Raw genomic sequence first — 12,202 nt, forward strand, 5'->3', positions numbered from 1 at the left:
AAGGGAAACCAGAATTTCCAGATCCTTGGCTTGACGGAAGTTGGAGGATTGGGAGGGGAATAAAAGGAGGCACACCTCTCTCTTTCGCCCTCCTCTCACCTGTCTACCCAGAAAGTTTAAAAGGCCAGAAAGTTTCTAGGTCATTTCAGCCATGCCCCTGTCCCTCTGTCGCATCACAGCCAGTCTAACCAGCCTAGCAGTGGTTTCTCCTCTTGCTCAACATTTCCCAGATACGAGACATGGCACTGTCTTTCATATTCCTCCTTTCGCTTACCCATGAGGGGCGAGCTCTTCACTCCTACCTACCAGGAAGTCCCTGCAGTGGTCTAACCTTCGAACCTCCCACTTTCAGCTGGGCTGTAGTCAGTTATTTATTTATTTACTTACTTACTTACTTAGCTTTTTAGGCCCGCACACAGGGCATAGAGAAGTTCCCAGGTTAGGAGTCGAATCAGAGCTACAGCTGCTGGCCTATACCACAGCCACAGCAATGCCAGATCCAAGCCTCGTCTGCACCTAAGCCAGAGCTCACAGCAACGCCGGATCCCTAACCCGCTGAACCTACTGAGAGAGGCCAGGGATCGAACCCGCATCCTCATGGATACTAGTTGGGTTTGTTTCTGCTAAGCTATGATGGGAACTCCTCGGCCACAGGTCTTAGTGGACATGTTGCACAGGGAACCATATTCAATATCTTGTAATAACATAATGGAAAAGAATCCGAAAAATAACCTATACTGGAAAGGAACCACTTTGTTATATTTTTGAAACACGACATTATTAATTAACTGTGATTTTTTTTTTTTTTTTGTCTTTTCTGGGGCGGCACCCATGGCATATGGATGTTCCCAGGTTAGGGGTCGAATCAGAGCTACAGCTGCTGGCCTACACCACAGCCACAGCCACTCCAGATCTGAGCTATGAGTGCGACCTACACCACAGCTCACGGCAACACCAGATCCTCAACCCACTGAGAAAGGCCAGGGATCGAACCTGCAACCTCATAGTTCCTAGTTGCATTCATTAACCACTGAGGCATGAAGGGAACTCGTATACTTCCGTTTTTTTAAGTGATTTTAAAATCAAGAAAGAACGAAAGAAAAAAGATTGCATTAGGCTCTGATCCGTGGCTTTGCTGAGGAAATTCCTCATGTAGTCTTATCTCCACCACTCTTAGGCAGCATCTGGCCAGTGGGAGGCCCAGAAAATTTCTCATCTGAGCTCACACTTCTGGAACATACTTCTCAGGCACCCAAATCCCCATTGGTGGCTCCTCACCCCTCCCTGAAGTGTCCATGGGGAACCCCATAATGCAGGGTTAATGAGGCATCTAGCACCAAAGGCTCCATGACCTACAAAGTGGGTAGTTTCCTGCCCACTCAGCTGACTGCTTGTTTAGGAGCAGACATCCCAGGGCTAATCTGACTCCAATAAATAACCCACCTCCTTCTTAAATGCACATTCCTCACGGTCAGGAAGTCCTTCTTGTAGTGTAACTTCCATCCCTCTTGCCACAGCACCAGCCTACAGGGTGATGATACAGCCTAGGCTCTTCCTGAGAATTCTTTGTCAGAGCTTGCTCAGCCTTCTTTCCTCTCCCTCGGGTCCCATTTTCCCGCCATTTCCCTGAGGGCTTGTCTCAGCCAAACCCCTCCTGACAGCTGTTTCTGTCAAGACTTGTCTAAGACTCCCCCACACTCTCATGGAAGCCAGTTGCCAGGTCCTTGGGAGAAGCCATGGGCCAAGCCACCCAGAGAAAGGTTTCTAGACTCTCAGCATCAAGGGAAGCTCCCACCCAGCCCCCACCCTCCATGCCTCCCCATCCCCAGCTCAGAGTGGGAACCTACCCACCAGGACCTCCCTGCTTGAACGGATTGGCTTATCTGGGTCTCTGGGAGGAGTTCGGATGGGGTGGGGACGGGGTTTGGGGCAGAGTTTCCCGCCTCTCTGGAAGTCACAGATTCCTTCCCCTGAGTCTAGTTCCTCCTTCTCCGGAGACCCAGGAATTCTCCTTCAGGCACCAAATCTCCTCTTCCTCAGCCTCTCTAGCCAGCCTGAAGTTTGCCTTATCAGGCTTTGGTCTACCCAACAATTTCAGCTGCCAGGTACAACCATAGTCCCATTTTACAGACGAGGAAAGTGAGACTAAGGAGGTTACACAGCCGGAAGCTAAGTTAAACTCAGATCTGCCTCATTCCAGAGTGAGATCCTTAGTTCTACTCCTGCCTCAATCTGGGACACTCAGCTCCGAGCCACTTGGTTGGACACGGCGAGTGTGGAGGGTGTGGGGTGTCACGTTCTAGCTCCTCTAGGCTAAGAAACAGAATCTCTGGGGTGATTCCTGACTCAAAGGAAACAGAGACCTCTCTGAAGAAAGACCATCAGATACAGGTACTCCTTCTGCTTCCGCAAGGGAGTCCTATTCTAGTTCCGTGGAGGAGCCTAGTGAAGGGAAGGGCACCCTGCCCCCTACCGCTGCCCCTCTCTCATCAGGGCCTCAGGAGTCAGACCCTAAGTCCATCTCCCTTGCTGCAAGTTGCAGAGCCCACAGCCAGGGCTGGCTTCCTGGGCACGTGACCTGCGCAGTCACCCACAGCCCTGTGCTCACTCTAATGCCCAACAGCTGCCAGCTCGAAAGTCTTGATCTTGAAAGAGGGGCCCCACACCTTCCTTTTGCACTGGGTCCTACAAGTGATGAAGCTGGTCCTGCCCACGGCATCAGGACGCTTGATGCTGACAGGGTCCCACCCCCTCACTGCCTAATACGGAAACCAAGGGCAGGAAGAGGAAGCGCCCTGGCTAGGGATGGAGGCAGGCAGCAGTTCAGGTGGGGTGGCAGTAAGAACGGGTTGGAGGTTCAGGGATTAAGCTATAAGGGCCGTACCATTTCAAAGCTCAATGTGGAGCCCCCAACTCCTTTCTCCCCAAGCCTTGGGCTTAGCCTGGGGACCCCCGGAGCTACAATTCTGAGTTCAACTCCGACCCCCCCCCAAGTGGGGATATCCCCCCCCATGGCCTCTAGACCACATCAAAGAGTAGCCTCTTTCTGGCGGACTTTCTGCCCAGGATAGAGAACTAGGTGGGGGAGGAGGGGAGCCAGGGGCTCTGTCTCTTCTGCACCCCGAGGGAACACAGATACCTCACTGATAGAGGGGCTTCTGGAGCCAGGAGAGAAGTCACTCCTGGCTTTGCCAGTGACCCAGCTGGTCCAGTGTTTCCCACCACCTCTCCCTTCCGGCCTCAGGGGCAGCCCCAGAAAAGCACAGACCTGGGCGACCTCAGCTTCCCGGCTCCCCTTAGCCTCACCTGGCCTGCCTTTCATGACCCTCTTTTTACAATCATCAGCAAGTCAAATCAACTGATGATTATTAAGTGCCTACAGTGTGTACGGCACTAGGGATGTCCCCAAGCCTCTACTCCCCCAGCATCTCCCCACCTCTTCCCAACCGCACAGTCTCCCAGGCTTCTTGCCACCCTCCCAGCCCAATCCCCCCCTAACCCCTTACCCAGTGTCTCCTAGGTTTCCTCCTCCAGGCTGACTAGTGCTGGAAGGCTGAGCTGAGTATTGAACACAATGGCCCGACCCCCTCTGTCTGCCCCCTCCTTAGGGCAGAGCCAGAGCCAGACAATGGCCCGCCCCCGCCTTTCTGAACTGTCAGTTCTCCCGCTCCCTGCTCCCTTACCTGGAGCTCGGAGATGCCGCTGCGTTTCCCTCCGCCTGGAATGCCAGGCTTCCAGTCTCCCAGTGCCTTCGTCCCTGCCACACCCCCGCCCCCCATCCCCAACCCCATCCCGCCTCACTGGTCCTCGGTCACCATGACAACCACATCTCTAAGTGGGAGGGATTAGAATCTCCCCACATTCTTCCTCCTCCTACCCGTGTCCCCCTGCGCCCCACCTTCTGCGGCTCCTGGATCCACATGTGTGGAGGAAGCAGGGCTCCGGATGTGGGGGGAGCCAGGAGGGGCCACACTGGCCCCTGGGGTGTCCTTGCTCAGCTTCTATGCTCACTGTCAGGCAGGAACCACAGTGCAAATGTCCCGCAGCTGGGTTCAGGGAGTCAGTTGGGGCCAATTCTCCTTTATAGTCAGTTTCTCTGGGTTTCCCCTCTTCTCTCAGGAACTGTATGTCTGTAATGGGGTCACACCTGAATGCTAGCCAGCCTGACCCCAGACAAATTGAGTTTGCCAATGAGGATGCAAATGAATACACACTTATCTACGCAAATAAGCCAAGAGACAGGGTCTCTGTCAAGAAGCGTAAGAAGCCCCCTTCTATTGATAGCATCCTGGCTTGCAAGGCAAGGGTTCTACTGCCAGGTTCAGGTTTTGCTATTTCTTCCTAAACCACCTTACCAAGAAGATGGCTCCTCCAGAAGTCTTTTTTGGCTACCCCCTGAGACCTATTAGAAGAAGATTTGTGCTATAAGAGGAGGGAACGAGGGCAGACTTCAGAGAGGATTTGCTAGAGGTCCAGACCAGATAGGGATAAAAAAGAGATGTTCCCATCATGGCTCAGTGGTAATGAACCCAACTAGCAACCATGAAGAATGTAGGTTCAGTCCCTGGCCTCGCTCAGTGGGTTAAGGATCTGGCGTTGCCATGAGCTGTGGTGTAGGTGGCAGACGCAGCTCGGATCCTGCGTTGCTGTGGCTCTGGCGGAGGCCGGTGGCTAGAGCTCCAATTAGACCCCTAGCCTGGGAACCTCCATGTGCCGTGGGTGTGGCCCTTAAAAAAAAAAAAAGACAAGACTGAGCTGGATTCTCTTCCACCTGTGAGGCAAGCAGGGTCTGGGTGGAAGAGTTGGGAGCTGGGCCTGGTGTCCTCTGCCAACCCTGATTCTGGACTGCTATTTACCAGAGTTCCCTCCTGTCCCCACTGGGCTTCAGCTTCTCTGTTGGTAAAATGAAAAGCTGAAAAATCCCCTTCCAGGTTAGCTCGTCTCAGCCTGTGGGAAGACTATGAAAAAGGTACCAGCGGCTGGGGAACAAGAGCCCTGGATCCCAGGCCTGGATACCTATAACTTGCTGTGTGATCCTAGGCAGGGCACTTGCCCTCTCTGATTCACATAGGTAAAATGGTGGTTTTCCAGCCCACCTGAGCTTGGCTCATCTCTAGACTTAGTATTTTTAGGAAGAAGGAAGTGAGTGTGCTGTTGCAGGCCCAGGGCAGAGGGTTTTACAGGCCAAGCCTGCTTCCCCTTTAGGTCTGGGTTGGGGCAATGGGTGAGCATTTCTGTCTGGGGCAGGGCAAGAAGGACATGGGCTGAAAGCAGAAGTGGACTCTGAGCAGAACTGCTATCACATTCCCACCACTTCCTGACACGCCATCCTCTGTGCCCTCAGCTCCGAGGCCTTGGGGACTAGTGTGCCTACTTGTTCAGGCTCTTTCTTCTCCCTCAGGACTGGGACACATGGCAGGAGGGGAAGGGCTGACTTGCAATCAGGTGGCAGGGACGAGAGGACACTGAACTAGGGGTGTAACAGGAAGTTGGACTGCAGAAAGCCTTTACACCTGGGGTGGTGGTGGGGTCCTTAGGTCCCTGCCCCGAGTCCCTTCCCCTTTAGGGGAACTGGGCCCAGTCCTGCCACAGAGTGGCAGAACTAGAACGGGCTACATTTGCAAAATAAACCAGGGGAGTAGAGTAGGGGAGTCTACAGGCCCCCGGGCTCCACTTCATTCCAGGTTACCCAGCTGGGCTTTTGGGAGCCTCTCCTGGCTCTGATATGTGGAAATCAAAATATCCAGGAAAGAAGTTCCCGTTGTGGCACAGCAGAAACGAATCCAGAAACACGGTTTCAATCCCTGGCCTCGCTCAGTGGGTTAAGGATCCTGTGTTGCCATGAGCTGTGGGGTAGGTCGTGGATGCGGCTCAGATCCCATGTTGCTGTGGCTGTGGTGTAGGCCGGCAGCTGCAGCTCCGATGATTTGACACCTAGTGTGGGAACTTCCATATGTCTCGGGTGCAGCCCTAAAAACAAACAAACAAACAAAAAGCAAAAACTTCCAGTAAAGAGCTAAGTTGTCTTGTTGAGGGGGGCAGGGACTTAGACCCGGGTGCTGGCCAAGGCTGTACTTACAAAGTTGCTGGGGTGAGCTGGACACCCAAGTTCCCATGTCTAGTTGTCTGGGGTAGAGAAGGACAGAGAACCTTTCTGCAGCCTAACCTCTATTTCTCCTGCCATGACCCACACAACTCCATTTCCTCTGGTTTGCTCAGCCTCAGTTTCCCCATCTGTGGAAGACAAGGGGTCAGGATCCTATGTCTTTAATTTCAGGAGACGCAGGGGGGTGGTTAGCAAATGGAGGTTAGCAAATGAGGGTCCCAGAAAAATACGAAGGGGGAGTGGAGGGTGAGGAGGCCCAGGCATCCTGCCCTCTAGTCACTGTCCCCCAAGATCCTTAGGGCTGCCCTACCCCCTAGTCTGAGGCCCAAGCATCCTCCCAGAGGGCTCCCTACGTTATCCACTGGAGTTGGCACACAGACACTTCATGTCCACAGCGCTAAGAAACTGGCCTCCCGCCTCCCCTCCACCCCACCCTGGGGACCGAGGTCCCCCTTCCCCACCCCTTTCAAGCCTTACCCCCAGCCCAGCAGTGGAGACCCTAACCCAGGCGTCCAAGGCTTCCAGCAGAGTCTGTACCGGGCAAGGGGCGGAGCAGAGGCGGGCAGGGCAGGGGGAGGGTGTGGGGGCCCTGCCAGCCCCCTCTGGTGCCCCAGTTCCCAGGCAGCTCTTAAAGGGACCAAGGAGAATTAGCCAGGGGCAGCTTAAGGGGGTAGAGGTAGAGGAAAGTGGGTGGCAGGGAGAGGATTAAGTCTGCCAGGGACAGGAAGGCCAGAGTGGGGGGTCCTGACACATCCTCTAGTCTTCTGGAAACCTCCAGACTCCTCAGTCTAGCCTGTCCCATGCGACACCCGTCTTGACCACCCAGCCTATGACTACCACCCCCTCGAATCCTGGCCCCTATTCCTCTTGGGCCCTTGCCCACTTCCTCCCCCCCTCCGCCATATTTGTGTCACCTCAGTCTCCGGTGAGAGCTGCCAGCTGGCACTGACTGGTACTAAGCACGGAGAATCAGCCCAAGGATTGTAAGGGCCTGAGGCCCCGGGGGGTGGGGGGGGGAACCAGCACCTCAAGGTCAATCTGGGGGGTGGAGGGTGGGGGCAGGTGGCACCTTCCTCTCCCAGTGGCCTCTCCAAGTCTTCATCTGCTGCCCCTCTGGGTAGGGGCACTGAGACACCCGGGAGGCTGAGTGACAAAGGGTCCCTGCTCAGCCCCTCCCTCTCCCATCCCTGAGAGGCTATAGAAAAGGAAAATGACTTATCCAGTTACTTCTGGCCATGGAGGGGCAGGGGCAGCTGAGAGATATACACATATAAGGAGAGGGAAAAAGAAGTGGAAATGAAAGATAGCCGTGAGCAAGTGTGAAACCTCAGTTCTCATATCACTCAGCCTCAGACCAAAAATCCCCCCCGGCTCCCTCATGCCCATGGAATTAATTTTTTTTTTTTGGTCTTTTGTCTTTTTAGGGCCAAACCCACAGCATATAGAGGTTCCCAGGCTAGAAGTCCAATCGGAGCTGTAGCAACTGGCCTACACCACAGCTCATGGCAACACTGGATCCTTAACCCACTGAGCGAGGCCAGGGATCGAACCTACAATCCTCATGGATACTAGTTGGATTTGTTACCACTAAGCCACAATGGGAACTCCCTATTTTATTAAATTTGGTCAGAGAAGTCTTTACTGGCTGGTGACATTTGAATAGAGACCTGAAACAAGCAGATATGTGACAGGAAACGTGGTCCAGGCAGAGGAAAACATTAGTGCAAATGTCCTGAGGCAGGTGTGTGCTTGGTGTGTTCTAGGAATTACCTGGGCAGTCACTGCAGCTTGAGTGGAGTGAGTATGAGGGAGAACAGTGAGAAACCAGGTGGGGGTCATCTTGCCTGGCTTTGCATGCCGTTTTGAGGACTTTGGCTTTTGTACTGAGTGCTTTGGGAAGGTTCTTGAGCAGAGGAATGACCTATTAAAGGACCACTTCGCTGCTGTTTGGAGAATTAAGCATATGGAGCAAGGTCAGGAGACCAGTTCAAAAACTAATGCCACAACCCAGCCAAGAGATGGTGATGATGGTGAAAATGGATGGATCCCAGATATATCTTTTTTTTTTTGTCCTTTTTGTCTTTTTGTCTTTTCTAGGGCTGCTCCTGTGGCATATGGAGGTTCCCAGGCTAGGGGTCTAATTGGAGCTGTAGCCACCGGCCTCCGCCAGAGCCACAGCAATGCCAGATCCTTAACTCACTGAGCAAGGCCAGGGATTGAACCCTCAACCCCATAGTTCCTAGTTGGATTCGTTTACCACTGTGCCACGATGGGAACTCCCCAGATGTATCTTAAAGATGGAGCTGACAGGATTTTTTTTTTAGGGCCACACCCGTGGCATATGGAGGTCCCCAGGCTAGGGGTCAAATCAGAGCTGTAGCTGCTGGCCTACACCACAGCCACAGCAACATGGGATCCAAGCCACATTTGCAACCTACACCACAGCTCATGGCAACACCAGATCCTTAACCCACTGAGCGAGGCCAGGGACTGAACCTGCATCCTCATGGATCCTAGTCGGGTTCACTAACCACTGAGCCACAAAGGGAACTCTGACAGGATTTGTTAGTGGACTGAACAAGGGGTATGAAAGGACAAAAGGAATTAAGGATGAACTCCAGGGTTTTTGGCCTAAACAACTGGAAAGAAGGGTAGTCATCAGCTGAGACAGAGAAGAATCTAGGCAGAGCAGATTTGCAGGGAGGGTAGGGGTGAAAATCAGGATATCGGTTTGGGACATGTTAACTTTGAGAGGCCGTTAGACTGTCAAGTGGGTATTCAGGTCTGGAGCTCAGGGCAAAGGAATGAGCTAAAGGTGTAAACCTGAGAGTCACCAATACATGGAGGATATTTAATGCCATGAGCCTGAAGGAAGTCTCTCGGGGCCTAAGAGAGAATTGAACCCTGGGTCACTCCATCCATCAGAGGTCAAGGAGAAGAGGAAGATTCAGCAATGTCAGCTGAGAAGTGATAAACATCAGGGAAGGTGAAGACTGAGAAGTGGCTGCTGGGTCAGGGATGTGCAGGTCATGGGCATCTTGCAAGAGCAATCTTTGTGAAGGAAGGAGGAAGCAGGTCAACAGTTGAAAGTGAGAAGAGGAAGTTTGCAGAGGTGTGAAATAGTCATCTGGGAGTTCCCTGGTTGGCTCAGGGAGTTAAGGATCTTGCATTGTCACTGCTGTGGCTCGGGTTACCACTGTAGCACAGGTTTGATCCCTTGCCGGAGAACTTACACATGTCATGTCTGCGGCCAGAAATAAATGAATGAATGATTAATGAATATCAGTCAGCATGGGAATCATCAGGATTCTATCCTAAGAAGCTATCTGAAGTGTTTCAAGAAAAGGCATTCACAGAGTTCCTGTCATGGCTCAGCGGTTAACGAACCCAACTAGTATCTGTGAGGACTTGGGTTCGATCCCTGGCCCCGCTCAGTTGGTTAAGGATCCAGCGTTGCTCTGAGCTGTGGTGTAGGTCGTAGACAGGGCTCAGATTCCACGTTGCAGTGGCTGTGGTGTAGGCCGGCAGATGTAGCTCCGATTAGATCCCTAGCCTGGGAACCTCCATGTGCTGAGGGTGCAGCCCTAAAAAGCAATAAAATAAATAAATAAATACAAAAAAAAAGAAAGAAAAGGCATTCACTGTAGTATTACTTACAATCATAAAATTGAGACTTAATCTAAATGTCCAAAGGAAGTGGTTAAACGAAGTGTTGCACATTCATTCAACCATTAAAAATAGCTGCAGAACATAAAATATTTGCAGAACATATGGCTTAATAGGTATAGATAGATAAAATTGAGAGGGAAAGCTTTCCCCCTTAATCTTAAGAACCAATATGAAAAAGATAATCTTGCCAATAAAAAAATGGGCAAAAGGGATATAAACATGTTATTCGCACCAGAAGAGATGCAAATAACCCACTACACGTGGATGGAAAACATTTTCAACTTCAAAGAAATGCAATTTGAAACACTGATGAACTATAATTATTTTCCTAATGAGATGGCAAAGATTAAAGCTGACGAAAACCCTGGTGTAGGGAAGAATTTGAGGGAAAGTGGCTCTGCTTCATGTGAGATGAGTAAGGACCCAGTTTCTTCAGATGCCACTTGGCAATATTATCAAAGGCCTTTATAATATGTATAACTTTGACTCAGTTTCCCTGGAATTTATTTTATGGAAGCACCCAGAGTTGTGTAAAGATGTCTTTTCCAAGATACATGATTTACAACAGCCTGTGGAAAATTGTAAATATATTTGAAATTTGAAAAAAAAAAAAAAAAAAAGCCTTAAGTTTTCCCCCCATAGTGGTTACTGCAGAGTAGTGCAAACACAGATGAATTTTTCTTTCTCTTGTTCTACCCTCTCTGCGATGGCCAAATATTACTTACCTGATAGAAAAAGAATCAATGTTATTTATTTATTTATTTGTATTTTTGCCTTTTCTAGGGCCGATCCCTCAGCATATGGAGGTTCCCAGGCTAGGTGTCCAATTGGAGGAACTGTAGCCTGCTGCCTACTCCGCAGCCACGCCAGATCCGAGCTGCGTCTGTGACCTACACCACAGCTTATGGCAACGCCGGATCCTTAACCCACTGAGCAACGCCAGGGATCGAACCTGCAACCTCATGGTTCCTAGTCAGATTCGTTAACCACTGAGCCACGACGGGAACTCCAGAATCAATGTCATTTTAAAGTAACCTTTATAAACTTTGAAATAACACTGGAAAGTGCTTATGCATGTTAACTGAGAAGAGCAGAATCGAAGTTTACACCACAGTGAGATCTTAACTATATGTTCAGGAAAAAAGAAAATCTGGGCGACTGAAAAGGGATGATTTCTTTTTTCTTTGTAATTACCTGTGTTTTCCATTTTATTATAGGGCAACATGCTACATTTTCACAAAAACAAATTTTTAACAGTCCGCAGAGATCTGCTGACAGCAGAGCGTCACGTGAGGTAACCACGTGTGAGACTCACCAGCTGCCAGGAGTCAGAACTACCGATTCGACCGCGTGGTTAGCTTGCTGCAGATTTTGCAGACTTGCCTCACCCTCTGCTCTCCTCAAGAGCAGGAACCTTGCCTGCTGGTCCCGGTGTTTCCCAGCCCAAAGTGCCCGCGTGACCTCCTCTGGGCAGAGCCCGCGCCCCACTCCGAGGTTCAGCTGGGCTGGGGGCGGGGAGGAACACACGCAGTGGGTGGGGCTCTCGCGCCCCCAGGTGTCCATACCGGGAAGTGCAAGTGGATGCCCTCACTTAGAATACGGGGGACTCTGCTGATGCCCAAACCCCATACCCACTGGGGCTCCTGAGACCTTCGCCTGGGGCTGAGAGGAAGGGTTTCCTTGAAGATACCCACCTCAGGGGAGGACTGCTTCCTCAAGTCCATGCCGCATCCTCTCAGCACTTTTTCCAGAGACACCTGATCTTGGGCCGTGGGGAACCAGGGCTTTTCAGCAAGACTTGAGGCTTTTCTCCTCTCATTCATTTTGCTTTCTCCAACTCGTTTTTCCCACAGTCCCAAACATGCTCTTTTTTCTCACTGACTTTTGACTGCAGGCTCAATTCTTCTGCCCCAGGGAATATAAACTTATATTTTATCACTATTTTTTTTCAGAGGGGGGCCATGTGGCAAAAGCAGGTGTCTGTGGCCGGGACGCTGTGATGTCTGCCACCTACTAGCTGTGTGGTCTTGTCAAGTTAACTCTGAGTCCCCATTTCCAGAGGCAAAGGGGACAATAACCACCTGTCAAGACAGTAGGAGTCAAATGCAATAATGTAGATGCTTTGGAATCTCTTAAGGGTTGGAGAAAGGTTGGTTCCTATAGCTCATTTTTCCTGTTTGGGGCCCTATCCCTTAGCTCTACATTCCCCCAGACTATGGGCCTCCCCCTCTGCAGATCCTGCTCTGCCTACACACGCCTTTGTCCAAAGCAGTCCACGTTTTCTGGCTCCCACTGGAGTGTAAGGTCTATGAAGACACTGAACTTGTCATGTTCCTTGTCCCCAAGCCAAGCATGGAGTGTGGCACAGAGTGCTTGCTTATTTGACTGCTTCTTTGCAAAGCTAGTCCTGCTCCTTTCCTGTTGGCC

The sequence above is a fragment of the Phacochoerus africanus genome, chromosome 6 (assembly GCF_016906955.1).
Source record: "Phacochoerus africanus isolate WHEZ1 chromosome 6, ROS_Pafr_v1, whole genome shotgun sequence".
In the NCBI taxonomy this organism is placed as follows: domain Eukaryota; kingdom Metazoa; phylum Chordata; class Mammalia; order Artiodactyla; family Suidae; genus Phacochoerus; species Phacochoerus africanus.